This window comes from Furipterus horrens, unplaced genomic scaffold, assembly GCF_987537825.1.
Source record: "Furipterus horrens unplaced genomic scaffold, mFurHor1.1.pri manual_scaffold_6, whole genome shotgun sequence".
NCBI classification, from domain to species: Eukaryota; Metazoa; Chordata; class Mammalia; order Chiroptera; family Furipteridae; genus Furipterus; species Furipterus horrens.
The window spans coordinates 178,462,638-178,479,088 of NW_028327176.1; the positions used below are offsets into that span (position 1 = coordinate 178,462,638).

The 16,451-nt window shown below is 33.7% G+C and overlaps 1 protein-coding gene and 1 pseudogene across 1 annotated transcript in view; one reads left to right on the plus strand and one right to left on the minus strand.

The window, feature by feature from the left end:
- The window catches only part of GRM1 (glutamate metabotropic receptor 1), a 348,454-nt gene that overhangs the window by 117,489 nt on the left and 214,514 nt on the right, over positions 1-16,451 (plus strand). The gene's annotated exons all lie outside the window — the stretch shown is intronic.
- LOC150007898 (isoamyl acetate-hydrolyzing esterase 1 homolog pseudogene) overlaps positions 11,134-16,451 on the minus strand; it is a 116,661-nt pseudogene continuing 111,343 nt past the window's right edge.

Genomic DNA, 16,451 nt, shown 5'->3' on the forward strand with positions numbered 1-16,451 from the left:
GCTTGTTTAAATCCAGTCATTCCAGCACTGTTTATTGAAAAGACTATTTTTTCCTTATGGAATTCTTTTAACATTGTAAGAAATCAACTACACATAAATGTAAAGGTTTGATTTTGGTCTCTTAATTTTATAAATTGATCCAAACGTCTAACCTAATGCCAGTAACATGCTGTTGTAATTAGTGTAGCTTTTAAGTAAACTTTGAAATAGAAAATTTGAATCATCCTGCTTTTCTGTATTATTATGGTTATTTGGATCCCTTGAATTTCCATATGAATATTAGCTTGTACATTTTTTCCCACAAAAAGGCAGTTGGTGCTTTGATAGGCATTGCACTTAATCTCTAGATTCTTCCAGGGAGTATCGTTATTTTAAAAATATGAAATATATCAATCAATAAACATGGGATGCCTATCCATTAAAATTTTTCTTAATTTCTTTGAATGATGTTTTCAGTGTACACGCATGTAATTGTTTTAAATTTATTTTTGATTATTTTATTTTTTGATGCTATTATAAATTGAATTTTTCTTAATTTTATTTTAGACTATTTATTACTAGGGTATAGGAATATAAATGAATTTTATAAATTGATCTTGTATCTTTCAATCTTCATGTACTTATTTATTCATTTTAATAGTTTTAGTGGATTATTTAGGTTTTTCTACTTACAAGATCATGACAACAGCAGCTAAAGATAACTATATTTCTTTCCTTTCAGGTCTGGATGTTTTATTTATTGTCAAATTGTTTTGGCTAGAACATATATTATAATATTGAGTAGAAACCCAAGAGCAGATATTTTATAGTGCTATTTTTGGGGAAAAGGACTCAGTCTTTCTTTAGCCATTAATTATTAAGTCGACTATTTTTTTTTTGTAGATGCCCTTTTATCAGATTAGAAATTTTTATTTTATTAATGATTTAGTTAATGGTTTTTAAGTATCTATTAAGTTGATCGTGTCATTTTTTCTTTATTGAAATTATATTAAATTAATTAATTTTTGAATGTTAAACTTGACTTTCATTTTTGGAATAAATCCCACTTGATTTTTATGAAATAAAAATATTTCTATTTGTATATTGCTGGATATGATTTGCTAGTGTTTTGTTGAATGTATTTGTACTAATATTTATAAAAATATTGGCATGTAGTTTTCTTTCCTTCTCATTTCTTTGTATGATTTTGGTATCTGGGTAATACTAACCTCAAAATAAGTATTCCCTCATTTTTATTATTTAGAAGAGTTCCTAAAGGATTGGTACTCTTTTAAAAATCTTTCCTTGATTTCACCAGAACAGTCATATGTTACTGGGCTTTTCTTTTTGGGTAATATTTTTGTTACAAATTTAATCTCTTCACTTGTTATAGCTTTATAGTAGTCCCTCTCTATATTGTGGTTCACTTATCATGGCCTCACTGTATCGTGGGATTTTAAAAAATATTATATTTAATTATTTATCGCGTATTTTTCACTATATCGTGGATTTTGCAGTACTGAATATGTATGTTATTAAAGTTACATAGGTTTAAGAGTGTAGAATAAATGTAAGGTTCCTACTTGGCACAGGGGGTCTAGAATGTAATACCCGTGATAAGTGAGGGGATACTGTATTCAAATTGCCTATTTCTTCTTGAGTCAGTTTTATAGTTGCGTCTTTCCAGCAACTTGTCCACACCATCTAAGTTATCTAATTTTTTGGCATGCAGTTGTTCATGGTATTTCTTTATAATTCTTTTTATTTATTAAGGTTGTTGGCAATGTTTTCTTTTTAATTGCTGATTTTTGCAATTTGAGTTTCTCTGCTTTTTTTTTTTTTTTTTTTTTTTGGTCAGGTTAGCTAAATATTGGTCAGTTTTGTTGCTCTTTCCAAAGAACCAACTTATAGATTTCTAGATTTTTCTCTTTGGTTTTTCTATTCTCATTTTATTAAAATTGACTCCAATTTTTATTATTTTATTCCTTCTGCCTGTCTTCATTTCAGTTTGCTCTTCTCTTTTCAGTGTCTTAAAGCAGAAGGTTAATTGTTGATTGATATTCTTTTTAAATGTAGGTGGTTATAGATACACATTTTCTTAAGCATTGCTTTAGCTTCACCTTATATTATGATATGTTATATTTTTTCATTTGTCTCAAAGTATTTGCTGTTTTTTCTTTGATTTTTTTTTTGACATCTTTGTTATTTAGTTTCATGGTGTTTAATTTCCACATATTATTAATTCCCCAAATTGTTAATTTACAATATTATTTCATTTTAATTGACAATACTTTTTATGATTTTATTTCTTTTAAATCTGTTGAGGTTTGTTTTATTACTTAGTATATGGATTATCCTGAAGAAAACTCTAAGTGCATTTGAGAAGAACGTGTATTCTGTTATTGTTGGGTTGAGTGTTCTATAGATGCTTATTAGGTCTAGTTTGTTTATAGTGTTTTTAAAGTCTTCTATGTCCTGTTCATATTCTCTCTATCTGTTTCATCCATTATGATAAGTGTGTCATTGCAGTCTGCAACTTGTCATGTGTGCTTAATGATAAGGATATGTCCCAAGGTATGTGTCCTTAGGCTATTTCCTCACTGTACAAACATCACAGAGTGCACTAACACAGACCTAGATGGTATAGTCTGCTACTATAATTGTATATGCTATACTTTTATTCAACTGGGGGCACAGTAGGTTTGTTTACACCAGTATCACCACAAAGACATGAATAATGCATTGTGCTGCAATGTCACGACAGCTATGACATCACTAGGCAATAGGAAGTTTTCAGCTCCATTATAATCTTATGAGACCACTGTCGTATATCCAGTTTGTTGTTGACTGAAGCATCATTATGTGGCTCATAACAACTGTATTATTGTTGAGTTGTCTTTTCCCTTTAACACAGTTTTTGCTTCATATATATTTGATTTCGGTTGCTAAGTGTATATACAGGCCAGGGCAAAAGTAGGTTTACAGCTGTTCTTATGAAAACTAACACAATAATTGATAAACAATAATATAAGAATGAACTATTTTTTGGATACTCATAACTTTAAACCTACTTTTGCCCTACCCTGTGTTATATGTTTATAATAGTTATATATTCCTGATGGATTGACATTTTTATCATTAGAAATGTTCTTTTTATCTAATGATTCTTTTTGTTTTAAAACTTACTTTCTTCCTGATATGAGTATATATACTCCAGCCTTTTATGACTACTCTTTATATGATCTATCTTTTTCCATCCTTTCCCTTTCAGCATATTTGTATCTTTGTATCTAAAATACGTCTCCTGTAGATAGCTTTTAGTTGGATCTTGCTTTTTCTTATATCTAGTCTTACAATCTCAGCCTTTTTTATTGTATTGTTTAATTCTTTCACATATAATGTGATGATTGATGTAGTTACATTGACATTTTATATTTAGTTTTCCATGTTTTTTACATCTTTTTGTTTCTCTATTCTTTCTTTAATATTTTTTTATTATATTAAAAAAATTAGTGGCTGTTCTAGGGCTTACCATATACAGTTAACCATTGAACAAGTTGGGGGATTGGGGTATGGACCTTCCAAGCAGTTGAAAATCCACATATAACTACAGTCAACTTTCTGCATATGTGGATTTTCATCCTTGGAGTTGACCCTTGGATGACGTGGGTTTGAATTGCACAGGTCAATGGGACTGTGGTCAATTAAAAAAAAAAAATCCATGTGTAAGTGGACCTGTGTAGTTGAAATCCATGTTGTATTTTTGATCTGTGGTTGGGGATCCATGCTTGCAAATGGCCAACTGAAGTTATATGTGGATTTTTGACCATGAGAAGGGGTGGCCCTCCTAAGCCACACATTGTTCAAGAGTCAACTGTAATTTTCAATTCCAGAGTTTCCTTTTAATTCTTTTCTAGCAATTCTATATTTTTATTGATATTTTAGACATTACTATTATATCCTCTTTTACTTCTTTAAGCATGGTTTCCTTCATTCTTTGAACATATTTGTAACAGATACTTTTAATAAGTCTTTGTTACAGATGACATCTGGTTCACTTCCCAGGTAGCTTTTGTTGTCTGCTTGCTTTTATCCATGTATGTGTCATGCTTTTCTCTTTCATTGAATAGCTCACAAGTTTTTGTTGAAAACCTCACATTGTAGGTAGTATTTTGTAGTGACTCTGGATCCCAATTTTCCACTCTGGAGCTTGTTTTTGCTGTTTATGTTTTTATTTTTTTATGTGGCTTGACCAGGCTATTTTTGTGAAATCTATTTCCCTCCTAGTATGAAGTATTTGGTTTCACTTCTCAGAGGGTGCAGTCTTGGGTATGCACATATGCACCCAGGTATGACAGTGGTTTGAGCAAGGCTCTATCAACTGCCTCTTTCTTTGACCTCTTTTAAGTTGCATACCTCATTTGTTATCTAATTCAGATGATAGAGTTCATTAATTACTGTCTGATCACTCTGTTGTTTTAGACAATGCCTAGGGCATAAATTCTCCATTTTCTGGTTCATGTGGAATTGAAAAGGACAGTAGATATATTCTGTGAAAAGTTGACAATTGCACTAAATAAATTTACATTTTTTTTCCTGATGTATTCATCCAGAGACCTAGTTCTAGTTATAGTCAATGTCAGATGTGTTCACATACTTGGGAGAATTTAGGTCCTTGCTTTTTATCTGACATTCTTTAGAAATGAGCATGGTTTGTACACTTTTTAAAGATAACATTGAAAGTTGAAAAAAACAGTATGCTCTGAACATTTTTTAGTAATTTTGGCATTTTTAGAGTAGCAATAGAAATTACAACAGGCAATTTTTCAAAATGTAGATGCACCTTCAGAGATTTGTGGAAATGCTATACATAACTAGAGAGTATGACCTAAAGGGCTTCTGGGTTCGACATTCATCTCTAATGAAGAGATAAACAGGTATATTTTCCCTTCCTTGCTTACCAAATGAAGCACTTTGTATAGTAATTAAAATTCACTCTAGTTAATGCTTATGGGGATTGCAAACCTAACTAAAGGCCCAAGGGACCTGGTATTGCAAAATTGTCTCAATAACAAAGTACAGAAGAGTAGCTTGCATGCATGTTTTGCCAACATAAAATAAAATATTAAAAATTATTAGGGCTGCTCTTTCTCTCTCTGGAGCATGCCCATGCCTTCCCACCTCTCATTTTCCTTTTCTGTCTTTCTTTTTTCTTAAGCTCCAAAGGCCCTTCTTTAACTTCTATTACTTGTTTCATGAGCCCACAGAGCCCAACTGGCTCACCTTTTCTACCTCTGTGACTTTCTAAATAAACTTTCTTCTTATAATTTGAAAAAAAAAATGATTAAATCAATATACTGATTTTGGTCACTGCATCTTACTGGAAAATTTTACATTGTTATGAAATCAATGAAAATTGCTTATAGTTTTAAAAGGATAATCTTGAGTTTATTGAATATGTTTCAGGTTATTAAATTAATGATGCTTATAATTGTATCCTTAAAGCTTCATGCCTTGTGTCTTTTGTGAAGAGAGAAATGTATTAGCTGAGCCTGACTTTCTGTAGAGAAAGGCTTGTGATATGTGAATCATTTTTATTTCTCCAAGATCTTGTTATCTCAAGGCTCAACTTGGGGAGAATATGCTTCTGAACTCACTCACTTTGCTGTTAACAGATCAGGTTCTTGCTGCTAATCTATTACCATGTGGGTCTTCCATAAGAAGAGCTCACATAATGACATCTGGCTTCTCTAGAGCAAGCCAAAATGCGTGTGCACAAGAGAGAGAGACAGAGACAGAGACAGAGACAGGGAGAGGTCATGGTTTATTTATAACCCAATCATGGAAGTGATATCCCATTGTTTTTGTCATACTCTGTTCTTTAGAAGCATATCACTAGGTCCCATGATTTGAGGGAAATGCACAAAAGATTGAATATCAGAAAGTAGAATGATCCTAGAGGCTGTCTATTACAGAAGTACAAACACAACTACCGTACTTGCACTTGTAATTTACTTTCTTAAACATAAGAGTTTGGCCTGTAGTAATTTTATGGTCTTGTGTTTAAATTATGCTAATAAGGTTAAAGTGAAATTACAGTGACGCTTTTGCAATGACACCATTAAAGGACATAAGTACCCTCAGCTAACATTATCGCTTTAGCTTGCTGAGATTTTTAGCAGATACTTATTGTAATTTCTACATTTCTCTGAATGTTATTCATTTAAAAATCTTTAGAAAAGTCTGTCACCATTTGTGTGATGTTTCCTGATTCAATGTATTATATTATCCACAGGACCTTGAGGAGAAATATATTAAAAACAGAAGCATTTTACTTTATAGAAGTTGGTTTAACTTTGTAGGTTTTTCTGCAAAATGGTAAATAGTAAAAATAAAACAATACAATACATGTAAATACAAATGTCGACTCTATGTCATAGATGCGAAATATCCTCTTTTCGCTCACTGATATTTTTATTTTTTAAAATATCACAAACTGGAGCTTTCAAATCTTTCTTGAAAACTTTATTTTGTTCAGACTGTGTTTACTATCATAATAAAACTAACAAATGAATGGCTTATCCTCCTAGTGGCATAAGGAAACCCTAATATCTTCCCTGAAGATAATGAGTTATATTAGGATTTGAAAATATACTATTGTATTTAACAGAACGTACGTAATACTTGGCATGTACATATATGTTATAATAGCTTTGTGGCCTTGGTATAAACCTCTAATCTTCTTTCCTCACTCATGAAAGAGAGACAAATAGTGGTATTAAATATAATAGTACCCATCTTGCAAGTTATTTTGTGGATTAAGTGATAAAATATAAACACAATAACTGTAGGGCCTTTGTTGAGCTCATTGCTAAATTCCTAATACCTTTCTAACAGCATCTGAAACTTAGTAGGTATTCAGTACATATTTGATATTAAATAAATCCAACCAGTTTAGTACCCAACACACAATAAATACTCAATAAATGTTGGCAATTGTGAGGATCTATTCAACAATAAAATAGATTTTTCCAAAGTCAGTGATGATCCTTTACTGGAAATAGTCAATCAGAAGTTATAGACTCGCTTATCAGGAACTGAAAGAGATTGCTATATTAGAAGATTTATTTGTCTGCATGGTTTTAAGTCATGAAATGTTGTAATTGCCTTTTTAGAATTGATGAATTGATGGGATTACCTCCATTTTGAGGATTAAAGAAAATAGTTATAATGTCTCCCTGTGGGCTTATCTCATCAATTAGTGTGAGGAAATCAGCACTGAAGACTAAGAGATCCTGACTTAACTTTTGGTTTAAGTCACTTGGCTTTATATTCTCTAGAATCAACAGCTCAAAAATATTTGAAAAAAACACTAAGTTTTACTTCAAGGTACATTAAATATTATAGTTCTTTTATATTTCCTAAGCAATAAAAAATTGTATATATTACATAACAAAATAATTGATTGATTTAGCAAATTTTTTTGGAAGAGATAATTAAATCTTTTAACTAACTTATTTTTCCAAATGGACTAGTAAATTACATGAAGTAATTGCTCTAAGAGAATAGTTAGCAACTAGCAAGCACAAGAGTTAGTAATACTAGCATTCTGACCCAGATTCCCCATTCATTGCTAAGAGACCTTGAGCAAGTTCTGTTATCATTCTACAAAGAAGCACCAATATTGATACTCACCATTCAGGCTCTTGCAACCTTGAATGGAGATAATGTTTAAATGCTTAACAGAATTCCCCTGCATGTCATTAAACCAAGACATGTTAGCTATAAGCTTTTGTCTTGGTTTACTAAATGGACTCATTCAGAGCTTTCTTTATTTTGGAAGCATTGAGTATTTGACTTCAAGTCTGTATGTTAATGTCCAAATGCAGCACCAGGAGAGGAAGCAACCAAATAAGTGAGCCCTCTATGTCTGACCTTTAGACCATTGTTCCAACATTTGATTTTCTACTCTCTACCCAGAGGAGTAACAAGAACTGACATGTATTCCCAGTGTGACTTCCTCTGACAACTCATAGCAGGCCAGAACAGAACAGAGCAAAATAGGCTGAGTTACTTTTTAATCTTAAAAATTTTAGATTCTCTTTCTGCTTGATATCTTCTGAAATGGTTTGCACAAGTTAAATTTCATCTCCTTCCTCTAAGATATTATTAAAATGTATACTTAAAAAATCTGGTTCTCTTTTTTCTTATTTTTAAATTTTTATTATTGTCCAGTCACAGTTCTCCCAATTTTCCCCCCATTGCTCTCCCCTGCCCCACCCAGGCCCCCCCTCCCACAGTCAACATCCGTCCTGTTGTTCATGTCCGTGGGTCCTTTATTTACTTCCTGTAAAGCTCAATATCTATATATTTGCATATGTGTTATGTTCCTAAATTTCTGTTTCAGAATTTTTGTAGCATATTAAAATTTAATATTGACATATTTGCATCTATTCTAAGCTAGATAAGTTATGAGTGGTATTTTTATAACATTAATTTTATCACTTTATCAGTTATCGTTACTTATATTGCATCTTTTGCCATCACTGGATTTTTTTCCACCGATGCACTCATTAAATGATTTTTAAAAGTTTGTTTTGCAATTTCAGCTTGGCCATTTCTAGCCCTTCCCTTGAAAATACATTTTAAAGCAGAGTTGTAGCCAAGAAAAATGACTGTGAAAGACCACTTTCTCATAATCATATAAGTATTGCTCTTTTTAGGTCTACAGATAATAATTTACTTTTAGAGCAGACCTACAAATTCTTCTATTTTGGGTATTATTTTGAAAATTTTACTTTTCAGAACAGTTTTACTTTTTTTAGAACAATTTTTTTTTTTAAATTCTAATAGTACAAATAGTTTCCACTGCCCAACATTTAATTTCCCTTATTGGTATCTCATATTTCATTACAATTAATGAATCAATAGTGATACATTGCTATTAACCAAACTCCATACTTCATTCAGATTTTTTAAGTTTTTACCTAATGTCTATTGTCTGTTCTAGGATACACATTACATTTTATTGTCATGTCTCCTTAGGATCCTGTTGTTTGTGCCAGTTTTTCTGACTTTATATGTGATGACCTTGACAGTTTTGAGGTGTACCCATCAGGTATTTTGCAGAATGTTATTCAACCAAGATTTCTCTTATGTTTTTTCTCATGATTTGGCTGGAGTTATATGTTTTGGAGTGCAAGACCACAGAGGTAAAGTACCATTCTCATTGTATCACATCAAGGGTAAATACTATCAATGTGACTAATCATTGTTGATATTGACCTTGATTGTCTACTTTTTGTATATTTAAAAAGTAATTTGCTTTTTTAAAGGCCATTCCTGTTTGGATACCAAATATCTATGCAAATATCATGTTAACATGTTCACGTTTGGGACTAGCTGCTCTAGACCAACTTTCCCACTGATTCATTACATACTTCATTCACTGGCACTGCTCTAGGTGAAGCTGAGTAAGAGGCAGCCCTGTGATTTTAATCTAAAATCTTTAGTCTTTCTAAGGAAGGATTCTAATTGGGGCTGGAGGTATAGGAATGAAAGTGGGGGTTGCGTATAGTACTTTGGGAGGGGGTTTTATAAAAAATAGACACTGGTCAGAACCCAGACACGTGGACTCTTAGTAATCTATTTTCAGATAGGAAGCAGAGTACCAAACTACAAACCACTGGAGAACTACAGTTACACAATTTGGGAGAATAGAGTATGTTGAAGAAAATAAAATCAGTACTCTAATTTGCACATTCTTTCTGAGGACTATCCTGCTACACAATCTGGACCTAAGGCAGCAAGACTAATTTCAGACTCTACTGCCAAAAATGCACCAGTTACCCGAGGCAGGACAAGGCTTGGCTGGGCTTGCAGAGGGATAACCTTAGTGGTACCAGCTAAGCATCTGGAGAAGGAATGGGCTGGTTTTAGTATACTGTCAATAGATCAAATGCTCTGCTCATTCACTTACATGAAAGGAAATTGAAGAACAAGGTGCCTATTGTTTAATTTGCATAGTCAGTAGCATTCCCAGAATTAGAACTCAGAATCCTCAATTTTCCTATTCTCTATTCCTTTATTTTCAAAACTTTTAATAAATTTCCATAAAAGGTTGTTTATATTTTGTATTTTTTTTTCATTTATTTTATTACAGTTGTCCCAATTTTTTCCCTTTTGCCGTTCTCCACCCAGCGCACTCCTCTCTTCCACAGGCAGTCCCTTCTCTGTTGTCCATTTCCATGAGTCATTCATACATGTTCTTTGACTAATCCTTCCCCCCCCTTTCACTGCTCCCCTCCCTCCACCTCTCCCTTAACTATCAGTCTGTTCCATGTTTCCATGTCTCTGGTTCTATTTCTCTCATTAGTTTCTTTTGTTCATTAGATTCTAGGTATAAGTGAGGTCATATGGCATTTATCTTTTGTGAACTGGCTTATTTCATGTAGCATAATAGTCTCCAGCTCCATCTACGCTGTCGCAAAAAGTAGGAATTCTTTCTTTCTTTCTGCTGTGTAGTATTCCTTGTGTAAACGTACCACAGTTTTTTGATCCACTCATCTACAGATGGGCACTTAGGCTGTTTCCAGCACTTGGCTACTGTAAATAGTGCTGCTGTGAACATAGGGGTGCATAGGTTCTTTTGATTTGGTGTTTTAGGTTTCTTAAGATATATTCCCAGCAGTGGAATCACTGGGCCATAAGGCAGTTCTATTTTTAACTTTTGGAAGAAACTCCATACTGTTTTCCACAGTGGCTGCACCCGTCTGCATTCCCATCAACAGGGCACTAGGGTTCCCTTTTCTCCACACCCTCGCCATCACTTGTTGATGGTTTATTTGTTAATGATGGCCATTCTGACAGGTGTAAGGTGGTATCTCTGCCTATCAACTGAAGAATCTACAAGCTGCTCAGGGTGTATTTTGTAACTGTGACACTGGTGACATGCGCATCATTCAATAAATATTTAATATCAAAACAATGTACCTAGGTACAAAGCTTCCCTAAAAAATTATAATGCTTTATTAATTTTGGTAGCAAATGTTAGTGTTCTTTTGTCCCAGGATCATGAGCAAAGGTTTAAGCTTGAGAAAACCACATTAATTGATCAGTGATCTTGGGATTTTGGTGCATTGCTAACATCTTGTTCTATAAATTAACAGCCTTCATTTCCTGTCTCCCATTGACAAGAAGACTGAGCTCTGGTTTTGCTCCTGCTGTGTCTTTCCAGTAGGGGAGCAGCAGTGGTAGAGAAGAAATTTCCTTATCTGTCAAAGGCCAGATAGATGAAAACAAAAACTCATTTCTTTTTGGTGACAAATGTAGTCCATCTACAAATAGGATGAAGAATCCTGACTGTCCTGCATCAGGGACCACAAGTCAAGCACCTCAGTCCCACAGTCTCATGCTACGAGTGAGCAAGCTCTGGTATATTCACCAACAACCAAGTTCAAGTGATTTAACTTGCAACTTTGCGTGAGGCACTCCTTTTCCCAAGATCCCTGACAAAGAGGGGCTGGGGTGATGTGAGAACAATCCTGCTCTCAGGGACCTCCAGGGCTTCCGGTACTGCACCATGCTCCTTAAATTCCCCCTGTACTCACTCATCCAGGGGGCAGTGCTGCTTGGGATTCTCATCTTTTAGTGCACTGTCATTGGCACTAAAGGAAATTATAACTATTACTGGGCTGTCCAAAGTATCTCCTTTCCTGCTTAATCTTGGAAGGGTAATTTTGACCCATCTAGTATTATAGCTTGAAAATCTTAGTTTCAGAACATCACATTTTCTGAGCAGCTTGTCAGTCAGTGATGCAACTCATCCACCCCACTGGAAAGGAAATTCTTGTGTGGCTTGGATGTGGGGTGTCTGCCAGGAGACAGGCTGCAGCTAAAAACGTAGGTAGGGTGATCACCTGAGGATAATCGGTACTAATACACCTCCGGTACACAAATAGATGCGTAGTGCATACGGATAACAAATATATTTCAGCAAAAGATTGCAGTGAATAAAAGTGATCTCAGAAGGAGGCTAGGAGACTTGAAATGTTTACACATCACTTGCCACCTCTTAAAAACAAAATAAAAATCCATAGCCTTTCCAAAGAGTAATGGAGAGAAATGAAGTGTTTGAGGCACTGAATAATGAAGTCTTCATGATAGTTTCAATTCACTAAACAAAATATGTTTTATGTCCTCCCCCTAAGTTATGAACATGGTCAGAATTAAGGGGAAAATCCAAATTAAGTGTTAGTTTTCAAATGAGAAAAGAAAAAGATAAAGGAGATGTATATCCTTAACTCATCATTCGGTTGAATACGTTGAATACAAGTTCACTCTGTCATAATTGCCATTGTATTCCCAGTATAGCTACAGCACTTACTATGTAATAACCACTTAATACATTTTTGTGGACTGACTCCTGAGGGGAAAATATTGGTACAAATCAAAATAAGATCACAATATTAGAAAATCATAGGTGGAATAAAAATACTAGTAGAGCTTAAATTGTTGATTTCTCCTTTCTCCCCAGCCATTAGCAAATAGAATAGTTTTGTCTGCTTGTTACTTCTCCATCCAATGTGCCACGGACTACATTTCTGACTCTAGTAGCAGGTGAAAAGAAGAGGCAAATAAATATTGGGTCAGGATGATTGACAATAATAATCAATTTGTAATCTTTTGAGAAGTTATTAAATAAAAGTGTAAGGAAAGAACATAGTAAGAGTAAATGAAAGATCGTTTTCAGAACACAGTAGTAGAATTATAGAGAAATAAGCGAAGAGATCATTAAAAGGAAGAGGTGGTTGAGAAGTAAAAGTTTTAAAAACAAAGTGATTGAGAAATCAGAGTTTTAATCATAAAAGTTGTAAAAAGGTATATCAAGCATTTCCATTAACGTATCCGACAAGTTCTCACTTGATTGAAAGTAAACTTACTGGTACTTACCAGTAAAATTACTGGTCTACTTTGTTACTGTGAACTTTAACCTCTTCACTCACCTCTCATTTTCACAGGATATACTTTAAAAATTCTTTTGTGATTAACCATAAAGTTGTACAACCCAGAGTTTAAAAATAGATTCATTTCATTAATAAGCAGAAAAGACAAGAAGCTTGATTGCTTGAGTAATTTTTCCTCTAGGAAATTGTTTCTCTCTGAAATATGTTTTCTAAAGTTCTCTTTAGTAGGATTTCCAGACAACAGGTGGATGAAACTTTTTGTCTTTTGAATTCCTCTTGATTGCAAGAAATTACCTAATTTCATCCCTCAGTTCTTCCTAAGTCAGTTACAGCTGTACTTGCAACATTATCTGAATTAAAAATATAGTTCAAAAAAATCTTCATTTGCATGTTCTGTTGGAAAACCAGGCAAAACTTGCAAGGTAATGATTACTTACCCATTCTTTTTGCTCTTAATTTAAAGGAAATACTTGGCAAACTCTATGTTACTGTGCTTTAAACTTTTGAGTTCTAGCTCATCCATGTAGGATCCATTCTCAGAAAAACTTTTTCTTAGCTTTGCTAATTGGAGTACCCATTTTTAGAATTGCAGATTTGCATGTAAGTTTTTTTTTCCTGATCAAAAATGAGACATGACAATTGACAATATAAAACAAGTTGTACTTGCTGAGATTAAAGAATAAAATATTTTACTCTATTTCTTTGAGAGTCACTAACCAGGGACCAAGTATCTTAGGCAAACTGGGTATCAATATTTCCTCATTAAAATTGGCAATAAAAATACTTGTTTTGCCTTATTTAATTAGAGTGTGAGTTTGGTTACTACAATACAAGTGAAACTAACAATCTGGATGAAGGCACTTCAAGGCTACAAAGGCAGCTCTACCCCCTGAGGTCTTCTAGAGATTCAAGTTCTTTCCCTTTGTTGTTCATTTGTTCTCTCTGATGTTGTGCCCATCTGCAAGGTTCAGGACTCACTATGCCATCTATGTCCAGTTTGGCAAAGAGAAAAGGAGACCTTTTTCCTTTAAGAGCACACATGGAAGTTCTACACATTCATTTCTTTCCTCATAACTCATGGACAAGAACTTTATCACAATACCATAGTTAGCTCCATGAGAGAGTGAGAAGTTTGAGAATATTTTTTCTGTTTCTGTTTTTTGTTTTGTTTTAAGGGATGCATTGAGGGTCACATAAAGTGATGGATGGGGAGGATATGAATATTAGCTGATACAATAGTGAAAGTGTTAGTTACTGGCCTTGAAATCAGCTTCTAGGACCTGGGTGGGAATATAGCTAAATGACTTCAAATAAACCTTTGAATTTAAGATTTTATATATAAAAAGAGAACAAAATTAGATTATCTCTGTATTACTTTTACATATCTTATATTATGGTCTTAAAATTGTTCCTTAAGTAAGTCTGTGATTTTCATCTAGAATTTTTGTGCTTTAGGTCATTGCATGGTGTTATCTTGTTTAATTTAGATACTTTTCTACCCTCAATCAATTTCTTTCTTTAGTCTGACTCCTGTTGTTGGCACTTCCAATTACCACCCTCAGTTATATTTATTGCTTCTGGCATAAATATTTACATTTTGTTAAGTTCTTTGTGTGATTTCTGTAAAACTAGGAACAAAGTCGAAAATAGAAGTATATACCTCAGGAAGTATGGCAATAATCAGGCCATCTAGTCTGTACATCACAGTTGGAGTGGACAATTAAATAGGTCTCCTCCCCACTGAGAACCCTAAAGCATTGTAAAATGTAGGACCTGGAACACGGCTGGATTTAGCCAAGAATTCAATATTAAAGTGGGTCACCTAAGACACACAATAACACTTGTCAGACGATAAAGTTTAAAAAGATCATCATAAATCTTAGGTTCAGCCCATTCACTTAGCTTCTACCTATGTTGTTTTAAATTAGTTTGAAAGAGACAGGTAGGGAGACAAGTATAATCACACAAGCTTTGAATCTGAGGAAATGTAAAGTTCATTTTATTCAACCTTCCTTCCAAAGCAGAACTCTCTTTTCAATTTCTCAAACGTTTTCACTCTCCTTTTGCTTGATTGGAAACTCGCTGCTTTTTGACATAGTTTATTGTTCTGTTGTCTACAATATTGAGAAATCCTCTAGCCTTGTGCTGGTATCTCTTTTCTATTTTTCAATTATCTGTGGATTACCTGGTGGACCTCATTAAACACTATAAGAAACTACTCCACTGCATTCTCTTTGACTTGGAGTTTTGTTATTTAACCCCCAAATGCCTGAAGGGATTTAGTTCCATTAATCAAATCTTTATTAAATGGCTGTGGTAAGCAAATCATTGATTTTTTTAAACCTTTGTATCTTGTATGCATCATATGGGCTATGTTACGCTATAGTAACAAACAACTCTAACATCATAGTGATTTAAAATAACAAAGATTTAGGGCTCACATTACATATCATCTCAGGTTGGGGAGTTCTGCTTCATGTTGCTTTCATTCAGGAATGTGTAGCCTGATGAAATTTTCATGATCACTAAGGTTTCTGGTTAACATGGAAATGTATTAATTAAAGTACTTCCCTTAAAAACTTCCACCCTGAAGAGACCACATAGCTTCCACTCACATTCACTGGATAAACTTTGTCTTATGAAAGGCAAGTGCAGTTCTGCCAGGTGTCTGAAAGAAGACAAACCAGAAATACTTATTCTCCAATGAAATAGTACAACAACATATAATATTCAACAAATAGTTAATTTTTAAATTAAATTTATTGGGTGATATTGGTTAATAATATTGTAAGTTTTCAGTGAATAATTCTTTGGTACATTATCTGTATATTGTATTGTGTGCCCACCTCCCAAAGTCAAATCTTCTTTCATCACCATGTATTTGACCCTCTTTACTCTTTACTACTCCCAACCCCCTTCCCATTGGTAACTAAGATACTGTTATCTGTGTCTATGAGGGTTTTTTTGTTTATTTTTAATTGTTTGCTCATTTGTTACTTTCAGTTTTATATCCCACATATGAGTGAAATCATATGGTTCTTGACCTTTTCTTCTCGCTAACTTATATCACTTAGCATGATATTTGCAAGACTCATCCATGTTGTCATAAAGGGAAGTATTTCATTTTTTCTTATGGTTGACTAGTATTGTGCAAAATACACTTAACTCTTTCCAAGGGAGCCAACCCAAAAGTCTCATTCAGTGATACTTAAATCTCACAGACAAAAATCTCTGGATGATAAGCAGTATCTTATATATCAAGTCTGAATGTGGCTCTTTTTGATCCAGAGACATATGAATTTAAAATATGAGATAATTTCCCTTCACAGTCCATTATGCACTGGTTTAAGTAGAACAGGATAACTTTATCAAACATTCTTATTTGGGAAGGCAATAATGAAAGGCATACAGCAGATGCTGTCTGGTCCAAAACAATTGTTTTCCCGTAGAACCAAAATTGTGAAGGCCATCTGCCTTGGAGTTGGGGAACATTCCTTGCGTAGGCCT